The sequence below is a fragment of the Rhipicephalus microplus genome, chromosome X (genome assembly GCF_043290135.1).
Source record: "Rhipicephalus microplus isolate Deutch F79 chromosome X, USDA_Rmic, whole genome shotgun sequence".
Lineage (NCBI taxonomy): Eukaryota > Metazoa > Arthropoda > Arachnida > Ixodida > Ixodidae > Rhipicephalus > Rhipicephalus microplus.
The window spans coordinates 6,342,933-6,363,344 of NC_134710.1; the positions used below are offsets into that span (position 1 = coordinate 6,342,933).

Consider the following 20,412-nt stretch of genomic DNA (forward strand, 5'->3'; position numbering starts at 1 on the left):
CGACGCCACCAGCCAGAAGCAGGGACGGGCGCATAAGAACTTGGCTTTACAACGTGCTTGTTACAAAAGGTCAGCACACTAGGAAAACTTAGGTCCAACACTTATAATATTATGTTTTTAGATGCCAAGCAGCTTAGGGTCGAGCCCAATCCGGTGTGTGGCGCGCCCTCTACACATGCGCGTCCCCTCTCTTGCCTCGGAACGCTCACGCAGGGAGCGTCTGCTAACCTACGCTCGCTCCCTCCTCTCTCTCCAGTAGGCATTCCTTCCCGCGACGTTTACACCCACATTTCTTACGCGGATCTCCCTCTATCTCTTCGCCAACTCAGGCAGCGTCTTCGAGCGAGTTTCTTGATTGAAAAAAAAAAAAAGCGACTGTTCGAGCGGCACAACCGTTTACTGGCCACTCCGTATATATCGGCACTTGATCTTGACCTCCAAGGTAGTTTCGGTGGAACATTTCTGCTGTGGATTGTTGAACAAAAAATCGCAGCGTGCGTGTCAACTAAAAGTGGACTTCGGGTCTCTGTGTTCAATCAGTCTTCCGTGCCTCATTGCCCATTGGTAGCTATCGCCATGTTCCAGTAGCAAACACCGGCCCGTCCCTACGTTCTTTGCGCCTCCCCAGGTTTCTCACCTGCGCAACACCGCGGTGAGCGCCAGCGTCAACGCTGCCGCGAGTGTAGTGGCCAATGCTTCGCACCTATGCATGTGTCCCTTTAGTAGGAGGTGGTCTAATTTTTTATAGCGTTTCGTTGTAATCATATCCAACGGAATTAAGGTTCGTTTCCTCTAAAAAAATTTTTATAGCTTCACAGCTTCACTTTCTTTGCCTTGCCGTCGTTAATGTTAGCTTTCCTGCTACTTTTTGTTCTTCGTGCCTACCTTTCTGCAACTAATCTTCGAGTGGTGTTTTAGTTGGCTTCGTGTGAGCTAACAAGCACCCGAGCCTATGTCCCCGTATTCGGTCTCTCGTTACTTGACCCGCGCATGTCCTTTGCTCTTTCTCGCGTTACAACTGCGCGTTCTGAGACCACCCGGCGTCACGCCACCCAATAAATCGATTACATTATATTGTCATTATATGCATTTCCTCTTTGTCTTTCCTTTCATTAATTACTCTTTCTTTATCACTGTTATCCAACAACTCTCACCAGTCTTTACGACTGAACGCTTGTTTGTTACCATATCGCGTACACCCGTTTATTTACTGATGGGTCTCTTCTCACTTTCCATCCGTACACATACCGAAATTGTTTCTATCTATTCCAGTCTGCTCTCTTTCGTGCTACTGATTGCGTCGTTAGAACTAATTTTCAGATCGCCAGCATCACTGCTGAATTGAGCGCCATCGCACGTCTTCATGCCGTACATCGAAGTGTAGTCTGTACTTGGTTATTATTATTGGGCTTGCTTGAGATATACGTAGAATGTAGGATAATAAAACAAGTTATGTAGACTAAAGGAGGGCAATTATCACCACGAGCTAAAGCATCTTCTAAAAGTTAGTAGGCAACACTGCTGCACGTTACTCTTACAACACGTCATTTTATGTGCAGCCATGTAATCAAAAAGCAGGTGAATTATGATAATCAAATAATAAAAATAAAATAGAAAACTTATGGATTAGTAACATGACATTGGCTTGCTTAGTGGTGCATTTGTTTTGCAATGACAGAGCTGTTAGCGAGGCAATTTATTTTCAGTCACAGTTAACTTAAGTTAAAGCAAGTAGGTTTCAGCGAGTATTTCATGGTTAGAGAGAAAAATGAATATTTCAAGAAAGTATTATTGGAAGAGTATTCGGTCAGTGTATGGCGGGTTGGTCGGTCAAGTGAATAAGACCTTGAAGTTTGTGGAGACAGTTTCGCTAAAAAGGCTTACCCTACGAAGTGACCGGGAAGGGACGCGATGCTCTTCACTGCTTTTGCGCGCAAAAACGCTACGGCTGGGTTCAACGACACGGCACAGAGATGGCACTCGAGGCAGGTCGTCAACAGACATGGGTGTGTTTACCCAAAATACAGCACAGTGCGACAATCATGGGCATGCGGGCCGGCAGGGAACACCGCAAGGCCGACCGAGTGTACGCTTGCCGGCAAGCGCTAGGGCTATCATACAAAGGGCAGCGCCGCCTGTAGAGCAGCTCGTCTACCTCTCGGGCAGGCCTGTGTGCATCTGCCAGGCGGTGGCGAGCGCCGGACGAACGCAAGCGTCCGGGCCAGGAACTGTAATGGGGCGGACAATGAGGATCCGCGGAGCACCATGACGTGTGCTAGCGTGATGTAAGGGGGAGGCGCGTTGTCCAGGCAAGTTCGGACACGCGTCTCCGTAGAGGGAATACCGACACACAGCTGGCGCCAGACAAAAATGCCTGGCAACGCAACCATAGGGGCTAAGTTCTCCACGTTCAAGGCGCGCAGGGCCGCGCTCGCGCTAGCACGGAAACGAGGCGCCAAAAGGGGAGGGCGCACTCAATTCCTACATTCTCCCTCCTATAAATGCCGATTCGAGCTTGCCAAAGACGCTGCCGAGCCCAAGTAGCAAAGTTGGCTCAGCCGCAAAGGAGCTGGCCAACGAGGCAACGTCCATACAGGAAGGTGTCGCCTCAACTAAGACCAGGACGGAAGAAGAGTGCCACACCACACAGGAAGGTGAGGTAGTCGCCCCCATTGCGAGTCCATGGTAGGTCATGGTCACACCACAGTTCCACCAAAAGTTGCACCACCCCAGAGGGAACCCACTGCCGGGAAAGAGGTTCGCTGCACCAGAGAAACAGGGCGAGGCCTCAGTACAAGCGCAGACAGCTCGCTTGAAGTTTACCGGCCTGGTTAATTTGCAGCCGGGAACGTGTGAGGTGACGCTGCAAGATGCGTACAGCAGCCAACCACCGAAAATTGTTGGTGCGAGGGCTGGTTGGCAGCCAGGAACGGAAGCGGGAGCAACCATGCTCGTGCCTGGGCCAAGGATTCAGTGAGCAGACGAGCCGCCGAAAGCGGCCGCTAACGCCGCCAGTTGGGTTGTCCTGGAAGGTGGTGCCAGCAGGCAGAAGGTGGGAACCATGCCACAGCGAAGAAGACCAGGGGACAGCAGGCCACCGGTCAGGAACAGGCTGGCAGCATGGTGGACAGGTACTGGGAGACGACTGGGTGACGGAAGAAGCGGACGGAAATGCCCCCGTCATAGCTGACTTTCTGAAAGGAGCGCCTACCTGACGGTGCTACCCAACAAAGGGGTGCTTGCCAGAGTTAGGCTCGGTTAGACGATGCCTATAAGAGGGTATAAGAGCGCCTTGTGCAACTTCCAGACGTGTGTCCGCGAACCGTAGTGGTTCATTTCTCTTGAATATTTTAATGATAATGAGCGTCAAAGTTAACGCTTGACCAAGTAGCACAGCGGCAGAATGTTTAGAAAGTCTTACGGCCACTCGCATCTCCGGCCAACCGCTAGTCATGGAAACAGCCTCCGACGGCTTTCATTTCATTTTTTTATTTCCTTAAAGACCCTCGAGAGGGTATTACATAAGGGGTGGGTAACATACAATCGATATTTTTGTCGCAATGATAAATTTGAAGTTACATTTGAAATATTATGCATGAAGCTTGATAGAGAGTTGATTGTGGCGATATCGTGAGAAAGGCCATTCCAGTCTTTTGCTGCTCTGGGAAAAAAAGAAACAGAAAATGTTTTAGTATGGGCACGCGGGCGAAAAACTTGAAGCGCATGACCGGTGCGACAAGATATGTGAGTTTCAGGGATAATGTAAAGAGGGCGGTTAAGTGGAGAGTGAAAAAAGCTTTTGAAACAATGAGAGGGTTGCGATGCGTCGGCGACATGATAAAGGGGATAGGTTACACGCGGCTTTGAGGGAGGAAACACTGATGTCGTATGAGTACGAAGCATGAATGAATCTAGCTGCACGATTTTGAATGGATTCAAGGGAATTTGTAAGACAAACAACCGGTGGGTCCCAAATGGGAGATGCATATTCTAACTTAGATCTAACTAATGATGTATAAGCAAGTAGTTTTACATGACACGGAGCGCTGCGTAAGTGTAAGTAGCGTTTTAAGAAGCCCGGGGTTCTGCTAGATGTTGGTACGATTTTATTAATGTGAGTGTTCCATGACAAATTGTAGGGTACAGTGACTCCAAGGTATTTGTAAGTGGTTACTGATTCGACAGGGACGTTAGCTATGTGATAAAAAAAAGCGAAGAGGGTTTAGATGGCGAGTGAATGAGATTAGTTTTGATTTAGTAGGGTTTAAGGTCATAAGCCAGTCATCACACCATTGTCTCGTAATAACATTTGATCAGAAGGGTCAGCGACAGTACGATAAATAACACAGTCGTCAGCAAACACGCGGCAATTTGAAGATACGTGCATCGAAATGTCATTAATAAAAATTAAAAATAAAAGAAGACCAAGGACAGAGCCCTGCAGTACACCCGATGTTACCGGAAGAGGGACAGACAAACTATCATTTGTAAACACTGATTGCATGCGGTTAGTGAGGAATTATTTTATGCAGTTAAGTACATAAGGGTGCAAGTTTAACGAAGACAGTTTTAATATTAAACGTTTGTGGGGTACTTTATCAAAGGTTTTCGCAAAATCAAGGAGTATAGAATCGGTTTGTTTGTTAATGTCGAGGTTGGCATGAAGGTCATGAACAAAGATGGCAAGCTGGGTTTCGCAAGAGTGGCCCCTACGAGACTTATGTTGAGAATGATGAAAGAAGTTATGGGAGTCAAGAAAGTTTATGACGTAAGAGTAAAGGACGTGTTCCATGAGTTTGCAGGATACGCTGGTCAAAGAGATTGGTCGGTAGTTTAGTGGAGAGTTCCTGTTACCATATTTGAAGACAGGAACGACCTTTCCCACTTTCCAATCGTCTGGGATGATGCCTGTTGAAAGAGATTGCGAAAATAACAAAACAAGATACTCCGACGCAATGTAACATATATTTTTCAACAGTTTGACATTAATACCATCTAGTCCAGATGCTGATGACAGCTTCAGAACTTTCGGGGATCGTTAATTAACATATTGGACAAATCGTTGTAAAAAATTTGAACTTAGCCTCACGGATAGCCGTCAGGTAGGTTTTTTCGGCCTCGTAGTACTTATCCCAGTTGTGGTAGCCTCCTTTTAGCTTGGCAGTCTGAAATGTACGCCTTTTCTTGTTGTCTAGTTGGTGCAAACACTTATTAAACCATAGCTTATCACTGTTAACACGAATAGTGCTTTTAGGGATGAAGTTGGCTATTGGTTCAGTCAGCTTTTGTTTGAAAACTAGCCAGTTCTCCTGAATAGAGCAGTGGTCAAATTTTGATTGATTGATAAGTGGGGTTTAACGTCCCAAAACCACTATATGATTATGAGAGACGCCGTAGTGGAGGGCTCCGGAAATTTAGACCACCTGTGGTTCTTTAACGTGCACCCAAATCTGAGCACACGGGCCTACAACATGTGGTCAAATTATGACTGAAATGTCTGAAGAAATACTGTAAGTTCATTATTTATAGCATCGTAGTTACCCTTATCGTATAAGGTTGTAACATTCTTTTGTATGTGACGAGTAACAGGGCTGAAACTAGTCTGCATGTATAACTTTGTGGTCATTGATCTCATGGAGATAGTGAATTGAATACAGGCTATCAGGACTAGTTGTTAGTATTAGATCCAAAATATTAGAGGAATCGCGTGTGACACGCGTTGGCTCCGTTACTAACTGTTTTTGGTTGTAATTAAGAACAACACTAAGAAAATCACTAGTTTCTGCTGAGTTAGTGGTAGAAGTGTCATCTTCCCAGTTGATACCAGGAAAATTGAAATCACCGAAAAGAACAATTTCGGCTTTAGGATGCTTTGATATAAGCGGGTTTAAAATGCTTTGAAGTGCGCGAGAAAAGTTAGGATTGTTATGTGGAGGCCGATAGCAAACACCTAATAATACAGATTGCGGCAGTGCCTGAACCAACACCCACAAAATTTCCAAGTCTGAGTGGATGTTAATAACGGAGCATGGCAACTGATTACTTATTGCAATGAGGACACCACCCACGCGACAGCCTGTGTGATCTTTTCTATAAGCATTAAAATCCGGTATATCGGCGAGCACTTCCGCGTTGGTGACGTCATTTGTTAGCCACGTTTCCGTTAGTATGAAAATACTGCTATCTGATAACTTGACAAGGTGAGACAAGTGATCGCGTTTAGGCATGAAACTTCGATCGTTCGTAAAAATTACTGAGAAAGAAAGGTTAGCTTTTGGTTTAGGGTGACAATCCGTGGATTTAGTTTGACTTCGACATGATTGCTATTTAATTTCTTGCACTGTTTTTGAGGTTTCATTGAACGAGTAGCGTTTCTAGCCTATGTGTAGTGTTTTATAGCGCAATGAAAATGGGCAGGTCTTCTGCTTTGCGAACTTGACCAAATGCCTTTTAGCATTTTGAACACGACGTGAAAAATCCTCTCCAATGCTGTAGGTCGTCCCTTTCCGCCTACGTCCGCTTGAAAGGATTTCGTGTTTTGTCTTGTGGAAAGTGAACTTCGCGATTATTGGCCTGCATTTGTTGACTGAGTGGCGGCCCAAGCGATGCACGCGATCAATTGCTTTAGGGTTAATGTCTATGCCTATTTATGCCGAGACTGCGGGGTACCCTCACCTTCGAATACTCCTGGGGAGCTTTATCAGGCGAGATGGTGCGCAGGAAAGCTTCACCGGCAACAGATGCGAATGCAACGTGCCTGCAGCAGTACCAGACTGCCTAAACGGTACCCGGCGCCGACAGCAGTACTGGACTGCCACTTGGCGCCTGCTCCTTTGGAGCACACGGATCGCACTGCTGTTCCTTTGGTCATGACACCTGATTTTCGACCTTAATCTGTATAGCGTGGGCTCATCCTTGTACATTCAGACAAGCTGGCGAAATGGTAGCGCACAGTGGTCGGGCCCTTCATTTATAATCAAATATTTTTATAAATGAGCCAGTGGCCTGAGAGTGGGGCAATACTGGCGCGCTCGCTAGCTGTGACGTAACGATCCGCTTCTTGGGCGAGCTGCTGCACGGTCTGCATTCCGGAGGATGATAGTGTTTCTTGGTCAGCTGCGCTTGCAGTCGAGCTGTTGCTGCGTTCTTGAACCTGCCACTAGGACTAAATGACTTCCCGGGGTTGAAACAGTGCCACCATGTTCTAACGTTCAATGCCACGTTCAATACCACGTTCAATGCCACCAGCACTGCTCCTTATGGCTTGTGACGTCACGCACTCATGGCGAAATGGCGGTCGCCGGCGATGGGCGAAGTATACAGCCGACGACTTCTACGGCTTATTTTTGACTAAAACAATCTTTAACAGTCTAGTTTTCACACGTGTACAAGCATATTTTACCCCCTACCTTCGTTTCTCGCTGAAAATTGTCAATTGTTGGGTGACCATATCATGACCCCTTAAAAGCGATACCGGCCAGCATGTTATTTCACTGAGCAAGTGGATAAAGGGAGCAGAAGGCAAGGGCTAAACACACGCCTTCTGTCACTTCGGCCGATTTTAAATTCACAAAATAACAATAAAAACAAATAAAGAAAACATGAGTTTGTTACAGTTCAATATATTTTCTTTATTTGTAAAAACTATCGAAAGACTATAAATGCGAACATCTAAGTTAACCCTCTCGACTCAGGCGTCCTATAAAAGAACAGGAATGAATTTCGCTGCTAAATGTGACATAAATAGGTCAGAAATTGAAAAAGATTTTCGAACTATCCTCAATACAGCAATAAATTAGGTTATAGCCACTGGGACGTCTGCTCTGCGGTATTTGACTACATAGCTGAAACGAAGCAATTGCCATATTAGTGTGCATTTATCTACTTATATCATTCGTTTTGAACCCATCACTACCTCTGTCTCAAACGACATCTGATAGCCTGCATCCTTGCTCAAATATTCTTTTTTTCGATTATTTCTTTTTATTTATATATATAAATGTTTTTCAGTCCAAAGTTACTTTGTGTTTGTAAAGCCATAAGCCTTTAAGTTAAAGATCCTGCCGCCCGGTTCTTGGTCCATCCCCCTTTGTAGGTGTGCGCCACTAATACAAGAATCATAATCATCATCATGATCATTATCACCTGCGCAATCATAGGTAGTACTTTTTTCGCCATCTTCTTTGGAACTATGCAAAATGGAAAAGGGCGGAATGCGATAACGATGACACTCGCCACAACCAAATAATAAATTATACCTTATTGGTTAACAATTAAATCAGTATCTATCGTATTTTTCATGTTGTGTCGCTTGGTTAGCCTCCCTGCCTTTCTTCTCTACTTATATATCTCTCTCATGTTGTTTCTAAGATGTTTAACTTGCTGTTTACAAAGATCATTTTAACAGTGGCCGAGGTTGATTGATATATGGGGTTTAACGTCCCAAAAGCACCATATGATTATGAGAGACGCCGTAGTGGAGGGCTCCGGAAATTTCGACCACCTGGGGTTCTTTAACGTGCACCCGAATTTGAGCACACGGGCCTACAACATTTCCGCCTTCATCGGAAACGCAGCCGCCGCAGCCGGGATTCAATCCCGCGACCTGCGGGTCAGCAGCAGAGTACCTTAGCCACTAGACCACCGCGGCGGGCAACAGTGGCCGAGGTATATTTTGCAACGATGACAAGCTAATTGTGACTCGATCTCTGTTCCGTGAACTTGGGCCTTCTCTTTCGGATATCCTTTCCTTTCTTCTCTACCCTTCGTGCACCCTCTCCCCACACCTTTAGCTTTCTTTTGAGCATGCCTGTTTGACACAATTTCTTCCAGATTTTGTAATCTCTTGTGGCCTCATTTTAAATCGCTCTGAACTTTCGCATTTGTACGCAACTAGTGAAACGGGGTTCGCGCATGGTGCCAAAGCCTTCGTTGACCACATCGTTGAAGAACTCGTGCTCGAGGTGGATCATTTGTTCGCGTATGAACGCTGCATTATTGCTCCTATTAGTGCTATGGTTTGTCTTTCTGGCCTCAAAAATTAACGCTGACTTCCCGCTGAACACGCAGCTCATCTGACCCTATTAAATGCATGATCCCCACCTTGATTCAGAGATATTTAGATGTACTGGTGTAAAATGAAACAGTGCGTTGTCGCAAAATCAATGTACGCACAGTGTGTATGAGACACTCACAAGATGCATATAAATAGTTTGTAGCAGCCTTTGATTGCAATACATCAACTGGCACTTGTTATGTCTGTCCTATTCTTGATCATCTGCTCCCATAACACGTAAGCCACATTGTCCGGCGTCAGATAGAATAACTCTAATGGGTGGGCGAATGAGCACAAAGAAATTTTCGGCGAAAAAAATTTTTGACGAAACTTGGTTCATATCCATGGGACCATAATCCTAATATAGTCATCTTTGTAAAACATGCTAGTGATCTCTTGTGCACAACATAAAAAAAGGTATATCACGGAATATGGTTGCGTGCTTTGGGACCCTTCAGCAAACATTGATAAAGAAAAAAGGGGCAAAATCTTGGAGCCCCGTGTGTTTTAAATCACTACACAGACAGCTTAGCATGATCGCTGCTTAGCACACACTTAGATGGAAGCTGCTTTGCGAAAGAGAAAAAAAAAATGGATGATGCTACCTTTAGTGGGAATCGACGATATGTGGAGCACGAATGAGTAAGGTTGTTATTTCACTTTAAAATCAGCAGAACGTTATAAGGTGGACGGACGTAGTGCACAGTAAACAAGAGTAGAAGTGTTATCCGCACTTACGTATCTACATAAGATGCAAATATGTTGTTTATAGTCCAGTAACGACGGCACCATTGACGTTTCCAATATTGGCACCAACAGTGGTAGGCACGTAAATTATGCCGTACAAGACTTCCACGTCATGATTATTCATGTCATGAACTCAAATGCGCCTGGATTTGTGTTCATCGTTCATTCACGTCACGTATTAACAAATACGTTAAATGTGAAGCTAGTGAAACAGCCGCGAGCTCGCTTTGAGCGTAGCATGCAGCCATGTTTTATATGACACGCATATCATGATTGTCATGTTTGGACGTGTCACTTTGTCGTCCATTCAGCTGACCTAATACCAAATTTGGTATATGTGATGGTAGTGAAATGACCGTGAGCACATCATGATCGTGGCATGTAGTCATGTTTTACATGACACGCATGTCATGATTATCATTTTTGAACCAGTCCTATACCTATGACATTAATTCAGATCTCGTGTTGTCAAGTTTGGTATATTTAAAGCTCGCGGAAAGGCCGCCAACCCATCATGAGCGTGGTATGTGTGATAGATTGTGAAATCACGCGAAGTGACGTCAGTGGGAAACGGGAGAGCATGCGCCAGTTTTGTGCCCGTTTCTGTTATCACCAAGTGTGCTGATACCTATCACAGCCTTACCCCCGTATTGACAAACGCTCCCCGACTCGACTTTCACCCTTTACTCGACAGAGTTCCGCACTGCGGCGCTGCTCAGCTGAAAATGACGCTGCGCTACTCAAAAATAGCAGCAAATTACCACCGATATTCAGTGACTTTCCTTCTCTAGAGATGGCGCTCCCATCGGCTTTCTCAAGTGAAAATGAAGCGTTAAGTGAAGGGGTGCTCTAGAATACGGGGGTTAGCTATATAAGCAGTGTCCTTGTAATGAACACCTTTTTGTTCCGTGTCATTGCGACTCACGCGTCAGCAATTACAGTGGCGACGAGGCACGGTCTTACCCGTGCATGGGGTTTCGGCTGCATGGCCGTTGGCAGTCGAATTTGAGAGTTCGACCTGAGTGAAAATTAGTCGTGGGTAGAGTATGCCGAGCACTCTGAGTTCTATTGTGCAGTGAACAAGCTCACTAAAGATGAGGACAAGCGAGCTGTGTTGATCAGCTGCTGTGGCCCAGAGACGTAATCCCTCATAGCCAATCTCGTGTCCCATTGCGACAACCCACCGGGAATAAGCACGCCAATCTGAAGTCGTCCTAACTATACGCGAGGTACGTCTTTTCTAAGCGAGAACAGCAAGAAGGGGAGGGCGCCACCAACTACATCACTGTTCTGCGCAAATTATCTGAGAACTGCGAATTTGGCGGAACAAAATTTCCATTAGAAATAAATGTTGCGCGACCGGTTGGTTTTTGGAATTTGACAATGTGTTTCAACAACAATTGTTGTCGGAAAAAAGTCTGACTTTAGACACAGCATATGAATTGGCAATCACAGCATAAGCAGCTGCCAAGCAGCAAAAAGTAATACGATGCAATGCACCGGAGCCCGAATTCTGGAAAGAGTTAATGTTGAAAGCAGACATGGAAGCCAATAAGAAGCAACCAGAAAAGCAGCGGGGTTGTTTCCTCTGTTTGGGAGCGCATGAAGGATGACGTTGCAGATACAATGATTCTGTGTGTTTCAACTTCGGCGCAATGGGGCACTTAGCAAAAGCATGCCGAAAAAAACCAGCCGAAGTGGAAGCTTAGCTCGAGGACAGAAAAAAAAAATGCTGCGAAGAGCGACTATGACGACTTGTTCAGTATCTGCCAAATAAAAAGTGGCACGCCAAAGTACGTCATCACTGGAGAGATTGGTAATGAAATCCCGCCGATGGAAGTAGATGCTGGAGCGGCCAGGTCGATTATCAGTGTGAATGAATTTTGGAAGCTGGAAGTGGCGAAGCGGATCAAGGTGGAAAAGTTCGATACGCAACTGGTGACCTGGAGAAAGGAAGGTATAGACGTGCTGGGGAAAGCATCTATGCCCGTGAAGTTCAAAAAACCGAGAATTTCAGCTGCCGCTACTAGTACTGAAGAACAACGGAAACACTCTTCTGGGCCGAAATTGGTTCCAGCCTTTGGGAATCAGCCTAACTAGTCTTCACGGCATAAAGGTAGGACCTCAAGCTTTGGTGGAGAAATTCGCAGACGTGTTCACTAAAGCCTTTCTAGGCACAGATCTGCCATGAATCTGCATCGATCCAAAAGAAGCCACTCAAGCTCGGTTCCTGGAATGCCGCAGCATTCCGTATGTCATGACGGATGAAGTTGTTGCTGAGTTGAATTGCTTAGAAAAAATTGGAATTTAAAAACCCACCCAATATTTAGAATGGGCAACGCCAATCGTCGTGGTGCACGCGACAGAACGACGCCTTCCTACGATAATGCGGTATTATAGAAGCATCGTGAACCGGGCCGTAAATGTAATGTATACCCGTTACCAACAAGCGAGGGAATTGTTTGCCAGATTAGGAAGGGGACGTATTTTTTCCAAACTCGGCCTGACGCAGGCCTATCAGCAACTAATAGGTGATGAAGAAACGGCGGAGTTGCTCACGATAAATATTCAGCACCTTCACCAAATGTGAAGAGGTTTATTAGTCGTTAAGGACAGCAGCGAGACAGCGTCAAGAACCGTCCAGAGACCGGCACAGCAGTGAACCGAAGCACGAGCCGAGAGAGCCGGGCGTTGGCGATGCTGCTCGCTGCAGGCACATCTTCTTCTTCACACGTGCAAGGGCTGTAAAAGGTTTGTCGGCTACCGTGCTGAGTGTCCGTTGCCCCTGGGGTTTTATAAAGGACACAGAACATGGTGCTGGCCGCAATGCCACAAGTTTCAGTATACCTGGATGACATCCCAATTGCCAGTGAGTCTATCGAGGAATATGAACGGGTGCTTGCCGGGGTCCTCAGCTGATTGTCCAAAACTGGGCTCAGAGCCCAAGCTGGAAATTTCGAACTGTTTAACGAGAGCCTTGAGTTTCTGGGACATCGGATTGACGCTAAGGGCATCTACCCTTCAAAGGCCAAGGTCGAGGCCATCCACCAGGCCCCTGCCCTGAAGACCAAAAAGGAACTCAAGCCTTTTTAGGTATGATCAATTTCTATATTCGTTTTTTGAAGGGCAGGGCAGAAGTAGCTAAAAAATTGTATGGGTTGTTGCGTATAACCACGTACCATGCAACTGGGGTTCAGAACCCATGGAAGTATTTGATTGCCTGACGAAGTTGCTTGCCTCTAACTCTTTACTTGTGCATTTTAAACCAGATGCTCCGTTAGTGTTGTCATGCGACGAATTATCCGAGGGAGGGGGGGGGCAGTTTTGGCTCGCCGCGATAACGAAGAAAACGAGCAGTCTGTGGCGTGCGTCTAGAACATTACCTAAGGCCGAGTGTACTTGTGCTCAGATCGACCGGGAAGTTCTTGCCGTGGTTTAGAGAGGATGGGGCGACATTTCTACCAGTAATATTGCGGACTAAACTTTATCATTCTCACAAATCACAAGCCCTTGCTAGGTATCTTTCAGTGAAAAAAGCTACTTTCGGCTGTTCTTTCGCCTCGCATGTTACGGTTGGCTCTAATGCTATCAGCCTACGAATACGTGCTCGATTACAAGAAAACCAAGGATCATGGAAACGCAGATTGCCCCAGTAGGTTGCCTGCTCCCATAACACAACAAGAGACTGAAGTACCGGGTGACATACTCTTACTGGAAGCTGTCGAGTATCCCCCAGTGAGCACACGAGAAGTGGCAGCGTACACCAGCAGCGATCTCCAACTGTCCCAAGTGAACAAATGGATCCTTGAGGGCTGGCCACGCGAGCGAGTAGCCCCGAAGTATTCTGCGTATGAGGCGAGACAAAACGAGCTGTCTGTGCATCGAGACTGCGTGCTTTGGGGAAGCCGCGTAGTAATTCCTGAGGCATTGCAGAAAAAAGTGATAAGTCTTATGCACACTGACCATCCGGGAGTGACGGCCATGAATGCAATTACTAGGTCGTACGTGTGGTGGCCTCATATGGACAGAAGGATAGAAGAGCTAGTCAGGTGCTGCAAGCCATGTCAGCTAAACAGACAGAGTGAACCAAAGACACCAACGTATTTTTGGACTAAGCGAGAACAACCTTGGAGTGGAATTGACGTGGATTTCGCAGGACCAATTCAAGGCGTGCCTTTTCTGGTGGTGGTAGACGCCCAATCGAACTGGGCAGAAGTTGAAGTGATGCCGTCTTTTTATTAAGTTGCGGTCATTGAAAAGTTGCGCCAGATGTTCGCGGCGTATGGATTACCCGACCTTGTCGTGTCCGATAATGGCACCGCTTCCGCGAGCACGGAAACTCAAGACTTCCTTAAACGAAATGGTATTCGGTATATGTATACCGCGCCTTACCACCCGTCAAGTAACGGAAGGGCGGAGCGGATGGTACGAGAACTGAAATGTGCATTACGAAAACAGACATGGCACCGTACTGTGCTAGGTTTAACGTTTTTTGTTAAAAGAGCACTCTACGCCTCACTCGGCAACTGGCAAGTCACCTGCAGAAGTCATCTTGGGTGGGAACTTCAGGACTGCCGTATGTGAGCCCGGAGGTCCAAGCCATGAAGCAGCCCCCTCGTTCGCCCTCCCCACTACACCCAGCCCCACCCTGGGACCTGACGAGCCTTAGACGCCGCCACCTTTGAGGGTTCCACCCGCCAACGCCGGCCAGTGCGACGTAACAGAATCAACGGCTGAGGGGGAAGGAATGTGATATATTGTGAAATCACGCAAAGTGACGTCAGTGGGCAACAAGAGAGCAGGCGCCAGTTTAGTGCCTGTTTTGTGTTATCAGCAAGTGTGCTGATACCTATCACCTTCTTAGCTATACAAGCAGTGTCCTTCTAGCAATAAACGTCTTTTTTGCACTCACGCGTCAGTCATTACAGTATGTAGTCATGTTCTTACATGAGACGCATGTCATGATTATCGTGTTTGCACCAGTCATACACCTTCGTCATTCATTTGCGTCACGTAATACCAAATTTGGTATATGTGAAGCTAGCGAAATGACCGCGAGCGCACCATGAGTGTGGCGTGTAGCCATGACTTACATGATATGCATGTCATGATTGACACTATGTGGCCTGTCACTTATATTCACCATGCACTCATGTAATACAATGCCAGCTTTGCAATGTCATCATAACGAAACCACCGCAACAGCAGCAAGACCATGAAGTGTAAATCATGACATTTATGACATACGAGTCATCTTATGACTGTTACGTTATGCTCGTCTTAGTCATGTTATGCAATATCAATTTTGGTGTTGATTTCATTATAGATAGATAGATAGATAGATAGATAGATAGATAGATAGATAGATAGATAGATAGACGGTGAAACTCGCTGAAGTTCGCTAAGACGTGCTTCGCATTTGAAAAGTGACGACTCAAGTTCTTCCCGAACATTTATAATTCTAGATATGGCATAGACCACTATGGTACCACCTCATTATGTGTCTAGTAATGGAGATCGTGCTCCTAACGCACGCAGGCATAAGTGGAATACTGAACTATATTCCGAACTTGATGTACCCCTGAAACGATCCGTGATTACAATCGCCTCAATGAACCATTGTGCATAGTGTGGATAACGATGGCTTCGTCGCGGCGCTTTTAATTTGTGTGCTTGCTTGTTGCAGTGGCAAGTAGTACTGCCTTCTTGTGTGCCATGCTAATACACCCTGCTTCCATGTTTCTCACTAAACGTAATGCCGCTAGTTGGTGTAGGTAAGAAGAATAAATAAATATATAAATCATAACCACTGAGCTATTCCAGGCACACTTACAGAACATAACATATCCTTGTATAGTGTTACATAAAAAAATTTGACGGATCCCACCTACCTGAAAATCAACGTTATGCGAAGCATGCGGAGGGAAGGTGACCGTGTTGCAATTTTTTGTTGAGCGACTCATCATGAAGTGACGCTAAATATATGTACAAATGTTGCACGCACAAAGATATGCGTATTAGCAATATTAGAAGCTGATATGGAGCGCTGATGCTTGCGAAGGTGCTGACCCTGGACACTGCTACATAAATAAACTTTAGCGCATGGAGACTAACCAGAATTGACGTTAACCCGATGTGACGCCTGTATCAAAGGAGTACATATGTAGATTTCCCGAAGATTAGTGTCTATTTGAAAAATAGTTTCGAGACCTGGCGTAGCACTGTGGTAAAATGCTTCATTGCCACGCAGAATGCTTGGGTTCGATTTTAGCTGGGACCCTGACATTTATTCTTTGCATTCGTCAGGTCGACGCTACCGATTTCGGGTATTTATTAACGCTCACATGTTAAAATTGCCCATGTTTGGTCTCGTGGTTCCTGGGTAAATACTAAGTGTCAATCACCTGTGGCACATACCCGCATACCAGCGGCACCTACCTGCCCTTGGGTATGTGCCACTGTATGGCGGAAAGTGTTTGACGACGTACGCGACGGGATTGTGACATAATACGTGTCTTGACCAGTGCGTCATATTCGTCAAACCATCTTACGCTCCCATGCTAATTTTGGTTTGGGCCTAGTTAAGGGGTAGACCGCGAGAGCACCCAGGCGTAAACGGATAGATAGATAGGTAGATAGATAGATAGATAGATAGATAGATAGATAGATAGATAGATAGATAGATAGATAGATAGATAGATAGATAGATAGACAGATAGATAGATAGATGCGGTCAATGTCGCTGAAGTTCGCTAAGAAATGCTTCGCATTTAAGGTGATGAGAAAGGGGAGAGAGGAGGTGTAGAGATCGTAAAACAAAGCGTACGAACAAAAATACATACTCGAAAATGGAGGGAAAATACAGAGAGAGGATGAGAGAAATGTAGGCAGAAGGAGAAACAGACAGAAACAAAGAGAAAGCGAGAATAATAGTGAGAGAAAAGGAAGATGTGTAGAGAGACAAGTAGAAATAAACAAAGATGGCGTAGAAAAGAACTGAAATAGAGAGAGAAGAAGATGGCGAAACAAAGCAAAAAATAAAAGGTTCAGGTTTCTCATCATTAGTGCGACGCTAACTTACTTTTTGTTTTATTGGGGTCCTTTCAGTTATCCTTGTATCTTGTTTCCTCGAAATGCATTGGTAGTCGGGTGTACTACGCCAGTATAAACAAGTTTTGCATCTTCTAAGCTTTTTTCAGTAATTGTTACTTCCTTCCGGAAAGCTACATGTCGGCATACGTTCTTAGGCCGCGAAGCTGACCAAGGGCACGATATGAACAAGGTGGCCCAGTGAGTAGACGAGCCGGTTCTAGGTCATGGGGTCGACGTGTAGTGGCCCCGTTTGAGCGGAATGCGGCTTTCGCTCTCGGTCGAGTTTCCGGTTCCACCAAGTAGGCCAGCGCCCTCGCGACCACCGATGCGTGCGAAGGACACAACCCCGCCCGTAAGGCTTCGACTTGCACTGCTAGCAATGAAAGGTGGCGGAGAACTTACTCTCAACGGAAGAGGCATCGTCTGTACGTCATTTGATGTGTTCTCAGCAAACGAAAAACACCTCAGTCTTTATGAACAGCAAATATCTAGGTGTGATTCGCACTACCTACGCCAAAACAATCGTCATAATGAACGGATATGTGCCACAGAAGTTTGCCTAGTCCCACTGTTCGCTACCGGTCCACGAAAAGTGAAGATGGCAGCAGTTTACTCAGCAATTCGGTGCGAAGTGATGGTGGTGAGCTGACAACCCTCAGTACGTACTCACTTAGAAAGGGCAGCGCAAAGACACGGAGAAAAGAAATACAGTCCTTCTTTTCCCCGTGCCTTTGCGCTGCCCTTTATAAGTGAGTACTATGAACCAGCTAGCCCAAACTAAAGCACCTCCTGAGCACGTAAAACCAGAGAATATAGGGAACGAAGAGGCAAGCAGGCATCGAGAAAACCCTGAAGCGATTGAACGCCTATGACGACGCACTCGTGGACCGATGAGAGGTACGAGGCTCTCTCCCGGTTGTTAGGGAAACCGTGTCTTGTACTATATGACGGTGTGGGGTTTTACTCGAACTTCTGTGCACTGAGAATCAACGAAGAAACAATGTACCTAGCTAAAGCCTAGCAGCTTCTTAGTAGCAACTTAGAAACAAGACGCATTACCAGGAAGCAACATATCCCGCAGGCCGCGGGATCGAATCCCGGCTGCAGCGGCTGCATTTCCGATGGAGGCAAAAATGTTGTAGGCCCGTGTGCTCAGATTTGGGTGCACGTTAAAGAACCCCAGGTGGCCAAAATTTCCGGAGCCCTCCACTACACGGCGTCTCTCATAATCATATGATGGTTTTGGGACGTTAAACCCCACGTAATATATTATTATAAGTTTCGATAACCGTGCCTTTTCCAGCATCTGCAAGGATGCAATGCATCAAGTGGAACGTCGCGGTGTCGCATCGACGGCGCGGTGGTGTACGATGCAGGCCATGTTATTGAATGTGTGCAGCCGATGCCGTCAGTGGCGATCACATCACCGTCGCTGCTCTGGTCCTGCAAGCACGTGCACTTGTGAGCCCGCCACACAACGCTCTCGTAACAGTCGAGTGCTTTCGGAATGGTGAAATACTGCTGCATGCCTCAGTGTGCTTTGTCCGCCCGTGAAAAGGACGTTAGCTTTGACAGCAATCCTAGAGAATAGGGCTGGCCGGCCCGTTTCCTTGGAATATTTTGCTTGCAGTGCAACGATAGTGACAGTGAGGACGAGGAATGTCTGAGAAGCGCTGATTTCTGACACTCTGACATTCGAAAACAACACATGAGAAAGATTACTGCAGAGGAGAAGCTGTTTAGGTAATTACTGCAGAGAATATTCAGCAGTCAATCGACCCTTCGTGGTATCTGCTAGAAATTCAAAGCAGCATCAAATTACCAAATATGAGAAAACATGCTTGGATAGAAATTATCGTCAGCAGAGCGCAAACCCGTGTTGTAACGCGGTGAGAGGAGTTTTCAGGGGCAAGTACTGGTGTAAGTCTGGAAGGGGGAAGTTATTTATATTTATTTACAGATACTGCAATCACCATTTGGTGATTTTAGCAGGGTGGTACATGAAGTTAGTCATGAACAAATGGCAAGTACAATGACATATAATATATACAGGTTATACAATGTGTATAGGGCAAATACAAACTTCAACTGGCAATAACACACAATAAAAAAATAGGAGACTACAATTATAAAAGCATGCACAGTGGTATGTAATTGTTATTTAACAATTTAACTGGTTAGTGCACTTTCTAATTCTGAGGAAAACAATGCCAATGAGGGTGCTGAAACAATTGCATTAGTTAGTTTGTTCCACTCGACTATGGTGCGAGGAAAAAATGAATACTTAAAGCAATTATTGCGTGTGGGAAAGGGGGTTATGGTGAGGTCATGTCTCTGCCTGGTAGAGTAGCCAGAAGAAAAAGAAAAAATATCGGCTATGTCTACTTGATATTGGCCGTTAATTAGTTGGTACAGAAACTTAAGCCTTGAGTTACGGTATCTTAATGATAAAGGTGAAAGTTGAGCTCTGCTTAATAGGTCAGTAACAGAAGTCCTCAAAAAATTATTGTAGACAAAACGAACTGCTCTTTTTTGCACTTTTTCTAATTTGTTAATGTTAGTCTTAGTAAAATGATCCCATATAATAGCGGCGTAATCTAATATTGGTAAAACAATTGATTTGTACGCTAAAAGGTGGACAGAAGGAGTGGATAGTTAGTTCCGCCTAATGCACCACTTAGCCACAGCAGCTGACTGCAGTTTGTCTAGTAATGTTTGTTCAGTGAGAGTGACATCACGACATAGTTCATATTAATACCACACAGGGCTGCCGCTCGGGTATCAGAATATAACAAATAGTTATCGCTGATTGGATATACCGCGCAGGGTCCACAAAGATTGTGTGACAACCTATAGTGAATGTTCACTAAACAGCGCCAGCCGGTTTTGTTTATAATTTTTTGGTAAGCATTGCGCTAGGTGCGTGCTCGTCTTGATCAATAAACTGCGTATATATGTACGTATACCAACCAAATAAAACTGTAGTCTCAGTTGACCTGCGCCGCTCACCTGCGCTCACGACTCGTCGTCGGCTCTTTTATCTACAGGGCATTCGTGGTAGGTTTGGGACAGCGCCTCACCTGGTGTAAATGGCGTACGCCTGTAGCCTGCGTGCAATAAATAAGCTGAAGTACTGGCGAGGCGCTGAAACACGGTTGCAAAGTTACCGAAGAGAAGAGCGTATGGCGGGTATAGCAAAAGTCACTGTCAGCGAAGTGCTTGCTTGACACGGTCGATGAAGCAAAGGGGTGCTTTTTAAAGGCTAGTCTTTCTTCGGGTACCTCGACGCAAAAATTTTGGTCTGTCTGTCTGTTTGTCTGTCTGTCCACCGGAAGCGATACCCGGAACGGCCAAAAACCAACCCCGTCCGCAGCACCCACCAATATTGCTCAAGCTGCAGCTTTCATACTTGTGCGATTGTAAATTTAAAAGCGATTATTGTGCATATCTGAGGCACAATAACAAGCAGCAATATCCTGTGGTATGCCTTTCTATACCAGAGAAGGCATACAGAAGTA

General features: G+C 45.7%; 1 protein-coding gene across 1 annotated transcript in view; it reads left to right on the forward strand.

The window, feature by feature from the left end:
* Positions 1 to 20,412, forward strand: part of LOC142777396 (protein Skeletor, isoforms B/C-like) — a 253,917-nt gene that overhangs the window by 11,376 nt on the left and 222,129 nt on the right. The gene's annotated exons all lie outside the window — the stretch shown is intronic.